Source organism: Dermacentor silvarum, chromosome 2, assembly GCF_013339745.2.
Source record: "Dermacentor silvarum isolate Dsil-2018 chromosome 2, BIME_Dsil_1.4, whole genome shotgun sequence".
Classification (NCBI taxonomy): Eukaryota; Metazoa; Arthropoda; class Arachnida; order Ixodida; family Ixodidae; genus Dermacentor; species Dermacentor silvarum.
Window position 1 is genome coordinate 84,697,774 of NC_051155.1, and position 8,495 is coordinate 84,706,268.

Genomic DNA, 8,495 nt, shown 5'->3' on the forward strand with positions numbered 1-8,495 from the left:
TTTCAGAGGTAAAATTGCAGATGTAAAGTGATCAGACGTCCTGATTTCCGTGGGACACGTTCCACTTTTACCGCCATGGTCCCGCTGTTTTACGGCTTGCGTGCCAGACAATGTTTTGTCCCGCTTTCACCCTCACCGGACCCCAAGTTATCCCGAAACGCCTGCCATGTAGGTGCCAAATTGGCTGTTCACTTTCTCGGCTTTGGTGGCGCCAGCTTCGAAGAGACTCGAGAGGCAGGTGGCAAAACGAAACCCTGGCGCCAGTGAGGCAGCGGCACCTGAACGCACGACCACTTGTGGCTCGCAAGTTCTCTCGATGCAGGTAAAGTGGACTTCTCAATGAGTTGACAAACGACCTGTAGCAAAGCCTGAGCGCACCAATACCAGGAATTAGGGACATTTCGTACAGTTTCCTTTTTTCGCCACCACGTGGCGTATCGACCTTAAAGAATTCGAAATTCCCGCTATGACGTATGCTATGACGCACAACTAAAGAAAGCGCAATAAAAAGAAACACGCCCTGAAGCTGTGGCTTCACCTCGGAGCTTGGAAACGAGCGCGCTTGTGTATCAGCGTTATCTCGAAGACGGCCAGCTACTTGCTCTACTGACAATGAATCGACGGTTTTGCTAGACACTTTGCCAGAAAGCTCGTCCGCATTCTGGAGAGATGTCTGATCGAGATAACGGCTCCCGCGAAGCTTCCGATGAATATATATTTTTTTTTCCTTGAGCAGACTTTTTATTTGTACACCACTCTGGCCACGGTCTTGCGTATACGTCAGGGTTCTGTTTCATGGGTTTCCTATAAAACTGGCGTGATCCATTGTTTAAGAGGAAGCTTTAGCTCGGGCCTACCTTCGATGCCGGATTATCAAATACATGTAAAATGCAGGAATGCTTTCATGAGAAAACGGCTGAACCGATTTGAATGAAATGTGTTGCATTTAAGAGGGAAAGTTAAATTGCAGAGACTGCAGCAAATAGAATTTTTGTTTAGATAGTGTAATGTTTTCAAAGAATTGCAGGATGTTCGTAAATTTCAAAGAAATAGAAGCATGAAGTTTACAAATCCGAAACTCAGCCATTAAAAACAAATATGGCATTTCTATAAACTGCACCCGTTGGAGCATCAAAAGCGAAAAATTTTTTTTGCTTTAACTTAAAACTTACGTGAATTTGTTATAATGTTTGGAAGGGTTTTGCAAATGCAACATTCACAACATAGTGGTATATTTCAGGATGTTGTATGATACATGATTGCTATCCGCTTTCGATGTATTATTAGGTGCAGTTTACAGAATTCCGATATCATTTTTAGCTGCTGAGCTACATAGCTCTATACGCCAAGTTTTCTTTTTCGAAATTTGGCAATTCTTTAACATTTGACGTAAGAAAGGTAGACCAGCCTATAATAAAATATCCCTTTCGGCAATCACTACACTTCAACTTTTTTTTTCTAAATTCAACATAACTCATGAAATTTGGTGCATTGGTTTCTCGGAGAAACTATTTCCGATTTCCCATGTATTTCGATAGGAGCCCCCAAGCTCAATGTTCCCCCTAAGTTCGAGCTTGAATAATATACTTGTTGGCAAGATACGTTTGTAAACGTGTGATCGTGGCCTAATGAGCTAGAGCACTGGCGTACTGAGCTCAACGGCAGAGGATATGTTTGCAAAACGTCTTGGGAAGGAATAGGAGAAAAGAAAGGGAGCAGGCTGGTATGTTATTCAGAAGCCTGTCTGGTTGGCTAAAGATTACTAAATGCGTTGGTCGTCATACCACCTTCCGTGCCATCAGCATAATTTATATTTCATTCGCTAGTATTGTGCTATTATTGTCAATCAATCGAGATATGAACACCGGTGTCATGGCATTGTATTCCGTCGCAATTCTTTATCGCCGTCACTTCAGAATCCTCTCATCGTCGTCATGCCGTCGTCCTTATATGCCTTCGTCGTTCTATCGACATCATTCCTACCTCGTAATTCCATCGTCGTCACTGAATGCGCTGTCGGACTGCGGTCCTTGTTCTATCATCGTGAGGTAACATTGGCGAGCGATGGTCATAACAAATCGGGTCAGTCAGGGAGATAGTGTATGGCCGCATACAGCCGAATCACTTGAAAATGAGGAGAAACACTACGGATTCTAAACAAAGATGTCTTAGCTAACACGGTGTGTCGCTTCTTGTTCGCTAGATTGTGTAAATGCTAATCGCATTAACTTCGATAATCATCTTAACATGGGTTCTGCAGGAATTATTTCGTCTTCACGACACTAACGAACTCTTGTCCACATTGTTCCCAGCCTATTAACACCTCGAATTCCTAGAGGTGATCGTGCTCAGGCATGTGACGGACGACCCGAAGTTTGATGGAGGTAGCGGTATGATTTCGACAGCGGCGCCGCCTATCGACCAGGGGAAACACATTTGGGTGGGTGGGAATAGCAGCGAAAGGCACACTTCATGAGTTGCTAGACATCACAGATTTGAATCAACCTGACAAAGAGTTACAAATATATGTGCATTGCAGTCGCGCTAAAGAAATTGAAAACTATTGGATTGGTGCGAGACTCGCTGCAAAGACATTCATTAGACTGTCTCAGGTATCCGAGCTATCCTTAACGGGAATCAATGAGATGAGTTTCGATAGAGCTCGTTACATTTTTCAAGAGCGGAAAACGTGCCTAGAGGCAGAGTCGACTGCAATATTTTGTTGCTGCACAAAAATATCTAGATTTTCGGTATGATCATTTTAACGGAAAAACAAAAATTAAATAAGTTTTCAAGAAGTACTTAGAGTGCATTGATAAAATTGTAGCAAACAAATTCTGAAAAGTTAATTTGCAACTTTTTTGTGTCCTAAGGCACAGGGCAACGTACTACTGGTTTCCATTAATTTTCTTCGTTATATTTTCAAGCGAGTTGAATATTTTGACGTAGGTTAATTCACAATTAGCCCAACTAATTAAACTGAGACTTTCAAGTGTATATTGTTCTTGGACAAATGCTTTAAGACTACGCGGATGCTGCAAAATTTTGCAACATTGGGGAGGGGAATATGAAACACAAAATAGAAATGCAAAGCACTTTATTGCCTCGTAAATTTTTATTTTGAATGCTATTTCCACTCGTTAAGTGGCGCGACCCTCGTGTTCACAGCCTTGTATATGTTTTTGTAGCACTAGGTGCGTTGTCTGCGAATTTACGTGAATAAGCAAGCAGATCATACTTTAATCTGGCGGAGAAAAAAAACAAGGAAAGCCTACGTTGTAGATGCACTGTACTGAAACACAATTAGACAGAGTCTAAATTTGTATGTATTTCTAAACAAGGGTGCCTAAATTGTCGATTTAAAAATTGACATCATTATAATGAAACCGAATAAAGCAATAAAGATGTCATGTTCCGCGTGAAAATATGATGAGCGTTAGCCTTGTGGGTCAACAATTTCTGTTTAATGAAAAAAAAAAGCTTCTAGTGGCCGTGTATTATCGTATTTCTGAAAACCAGTAACCAGCGTATCTAAATTTACATTATTCGGGTCCAAAATTAGTGGCTCGAGTTCTATCGCTGTAGGTACATCCGAATGACTATATGAGATTAAAAAGTGAGATTAAATGGCGGGCGGTGGCGTGTATGGTAGTGTTCACCTATGCCTTCGCTATAGTATGTTGCCGCACACTTTAAAGCACGAGCATGGTGATCAACCGATGTGCTTTTTTACAACTTCATCCCTAAATGTAAGCCGGGGCTCTCCCACTCCCGGTGGTTGTTGCCAGCCTGATCCCTCCCTATTTTCCTAACTGTCCATTGCATGGTTTGTTTTCATACCAAATATTCACATAATAATCTGTGGGTGTTCGGCTAGTAATGAAATGTTTATTTCTCTCACATTTAAATTATCAAGTAACCATAAAGAAGGGATGCAGGGCAAAAACTTGCTATGATGCAGCTTGAAGACCGCCCGGCGGCCGTTGATCACATGACAGTATCTTCACAATAATCGAGAACGCGAGCTAGCTTCGTAAAGGCAAAAGGGCTAATGCGTGGAACAGAACCGGGCCGGCTAAAGAATGGTACTTTCGGGCTCGGACCAGGCCCGGACCTGAAAAACCGGCCCGTGCAGTGCTCTACTTCAGATAGTCTGATCAGCAGATTCCCATACTGTCACGTAGTAGTGACGCTGAAGTAAACAGTCGTAAAACTGTATATGACGAAACTGATTCTTTATTGGGCGAACATGTGCCCACAAAAGCAAGCTACACTCAAAGCACAACGAAGGCGGTGAACACAGTCGGCGATCGTCGAAATCTGATCAGCGGCGAAACGCGTCGGCTTTTATACATGAGTCATCGAAGGCCCCAGAATAACCCCTGGTACCCGCATCTCTTCCAGAAAGATCTAGATAATTCGCGTCTCTCATACAATCAGATTACATGAGCGTCGGTGACAAAAGACAACGGATAGAAGCATAGATAACGTTCGAGAAACTTCCCTTACATGCAGGCGCGTCCTGTGCCTAGCGATAACGTTTAACATTTTTAGCCGGTGAAAAGCGGTCACCGGTGAAAGATAAACATATATACGTCTCAATACCCTCCCCTTAAATACCTAAAAACCATCGTCCCGATGATACAAACAAGAAAGCGAAAACAAAACCACGCGTACAGAGAGGGAAAAAAAAGTCTCAGTTTCGCCCGAAAGGCTAAGCATCAATTGCGATAGCAAATTAGTAGGGAGCTATTCGGAGTAGGGATAGTAGTTTTATCGGCTGCATAAACTTGAACACATCCGCTTACTAACTGAATTAACAAGCGTGGTGTCAGCGCGCACAAGCAAACATGAATAGATCACACTGAATGACCGCATACAACGCCTGTCAAAACGTTGGCAGCAATCGCAGCCGCCGCAGCGGACAAGGTTCGTAGGGTCTATCGCTTCAAAGGAAACTGAGCGGCGGATGCACAGCGCATACAAAGGTCAGAGCCGTGTGGAGATAGGAGACCGTGCGGGCGACGGCCACAGCCGGGCAAAGTACGGAGTTGTTGGCAGAGTAGAAGCTGCGCCCCCCCCCCCCTCCCTCCCCGCGCTGCCTTACCGCTTTGTTGCTTTCGCGTGGGAGATAGAGTGGCAAGTTCCCCTTACGCCCGATTGCAAGATACGCCTTTGGTGCCGGAGCACAGCGTCGCCCTGCCTCCCTCCCTCCCATACCCCCACGCCCTTTCGCGCGACGGTCGCGTTTGCTTTCGGCCGTGCGTTCGCTCTCCGTGATAGCGCGCGCGTCCCCCCCCCCCCCTCGCGCTTTCGCTCGCGCATACGGCGCGCGGCGACGATTTTATCGCCCTTGAAATCTATACGGAACCTCACAGCGACGGCGACGCCGATGGCAGAAATCCGGTTTAAGTGTCCATATAATTGCTATCGCAATAAAAACAACAAACAATAACAAAGTAACAAAGTACCGAAGTTCGTCAGCGTGCGTAGAAAGGGCTAAGACGCACCACGTGGATGACTTCACGCGTAGAGTTTCTCACTATATTACCTAGAGGGAAAACTGGCACTGCTGCGCTGTGGTATCCATGGGAATGCCGGTATATTGTGACTTCGGATTGGCATCGTTCTTGGAGAGCCAGAACGCCTTGAAGAACAGCGTGGCTAGCACCGTTCCGTCTGTCACAATGATTCATTTCCTGCTAAAACAGCACGTAAATAACTGCTTTAGCTTTATGATTACACAAAAACATGTTTTGTTTAATTTTGAGGACATACTATTCAATGCAGAATTCTATGGAATGTAATAAGTATCAGCTGGCCGCTAAAGCTGGAGGGCAGACGATAAGATTCTCGCTCGCTTTGGAACAACTTGTCGTCTGTTCTTGCTTTTCTTCGCTTGATGCTGCATTGCAGGTGAGTAAACTTTATTGAGAGATGTAATATGGGTGAATGAAAGCCTTTTATGTAGATTTTATTTTAAGAATGCGTTATTTGTGTAGCTATATAGACACGTTTTAGACGGAGCCTCGTACAACACCAGCCAACACAAGCCTCGCAGACACATATCCCGTCATTCCCATGAGGGCACGGCGCCCTTTAAGAAAATCGCATAGACGGTGGCGCCAGTTTACCCTCTAGGTGTTATAGTGAGAAACTCTATGACTTCACGTCGTGCCCGGCGCCGCTGTGATTACGAAATGCCGTCTGGCACGACCTCATTGTCCAGTGTGCCAATACGTCGGATGATCTTATATGGTCCGAAATAGCGACGTAACAGTTTCTCGCTAAGTCCTCGTCGGCGTATCAGAGTCCAGACCTAAACACGGTCGCCGGGCTGGTTCCTCAACGTAGCGTCGTCGAAGATTGTAGTGTCGGCTGTCGGTCCTCTGCTGGTTCTTGATGCGCAGGCGGGCGAGCTGTCGGCCTTCTTCGGCACGCTGCAAATAGCTGGCAACGTCGAGATTTTCTTAGTCGGTGACGTCTGGTAGCATGGCGTCAAGCGTCGTTGCCGGGTTCCTTCCGTAGACCAGGTTGAACGGCGCCACGTGCGTCGTTTCTTGCACGGCCGTGTTGTATGCGAAGGTCACGTGCGGAAGGATGGCATCCCACGTCTTGTGTTCGACGTCGACGTACGTTGCCAGCATGTCGGCGATGGTCTTATTTAGGTGCTCGGTGAGGCCATTCGTCTGCGGGTGGTAGGCGGTGGTTCGGCGATGGCTTGTGTGGCTGTATCGCAGGATGGCTTGAGTTAGTTCTGCCGTAAAGGCGGTACCTCTGTCGTTGACGAGGACTTCTGCGGCGCCGTGACGCAGGAGGGTGTTCTCAACGAAAAATCGGGCTACCTCGGCGGCACTGCCTTTAGGCAAGGCTTTTGTTTCGGCGTAGCGCGTGAGGTAGTCCGTAGCTACGACGATCCATTTATTCCCGGACCTCGACGTCGGGAAAGGCCCCAGTATGACCATCCCGATCATCTGTAACAGTCGGCGAGGTGGCTCGATCGGCTGTAGAAGTCCGGCTGGCCTTGTCGGCGGTGTTTTGCCTCGCTGAGAGTCTCGGCATGTCCTTACGTAATGGGCGACGTCGGCAGAGAGGCGAGGCCAGTAGTATTTTTCTTGGATCCTCGCGAGCGTGCGGGAAAAACTGAGGTGTCCAGCCGTTGGGTCGCTATGGAGAGCTCGCAGAACCTCTGGACGCAATGCTGAGGGTACCACGAGGAGGTAGTTGGCTCGAACAGTCGAGAAGTTCGTCTTTAAGAGAATGTCGTTTTGCAAGAAAAACGGCGCCAATCCTCGCCTGAACACCTTGGGCACAATGACGGTCTTGCCTCCCAGGCAGTCTACAAGGCTCATTAGTTCCGGGTCAGCTCGCTGTTGTTGGGTCCCAAGAAAATGTCGTCATCCTGTCGTCCTGTGGCGGCGGTTCGACGGGGGCGCCAGACAAGCAGACAAGGACTGATGGGTCCCGACAAAGTGTCGTCATCCTGATCGTCCTGTGGCGGCGGTTCAACGGGGGCGCGAGACAAGCAGTCGGCGTCAGAGTGCTTTCGCCCGGACTTGTAAACGACGGTGATGTCGAATGCTTGAAGTGTCAGACTCCATTGTGCGAGGCGACCTGAAGGATCCTTCCAGTCAGCTAGCCAACACAAGGCGTGGTGGTCGCTGACAACTTTGAAGGGCCTGCCATAGAGGTAGGGACGAAACTTTGATGTAGCCCAGATGATGGCGAGGCATTCCTTTTCGGTTGTGGAATAAGTTGTTTCCGCCTTCGACAGCGACCGGCTAGCGTAACTTACAACCCTTTCTAGTCCGTCAGTCCTCTGCATAAGCACAGCGCTGAGTCCTACACTGATTGCGTCGGTGTGCACTTCGGTATCGGCTTTTTCGTCGAAATGTGCAAGTATTGGCGGCGATTGCAGGCGTCGCTTCAGTTCTTCAAATGCTTCGACTTGCGGCGTCTCCCACTTGAACTCGACGTTGGCCTTCGTGAGGTACGTCAGTGGCTCAGCGATCCGTGAAAAGTCCTTCACGAAGCGCCTGTAATAGGCGCGCAGTCCAAGAAATCTACGGACTGCCTTCTTGTCGGCGGGCGGAGGAAAGTCAGCGATGGCCGCAGTTTTCTGTGGGTCAGGGCAAACTCCAGGCTTGTTGATGACGTGGCCCAAAAACAAGAGCTCCTCGTATGCGAAGCGGCACTTTTCTGGCTTTAACGTGAGTCCGGAGTTCTCGATAACTTGAAGAACTTTTGAAGGGGCCGGAGGTGTTCCGCGAAGCTTGAGGCAAACGACGTCGTCCAAATAGACCGAGGCAAGTCTGCCACTTCAAGCGTGCCAGTACATTATCCATGACGCGTTGTAAAGTCGCAGGTGCCCAGCAAAGACCAAACGCCATGACCTTGAACTCGAACAGTCCGTCTGGCGTTATAAAGGCAGTCTTCTCCCGGTCCCTCTCGTCGACTTCGACTTGCCAGTAGCCGGTGTTGAGGTCCATTGACAA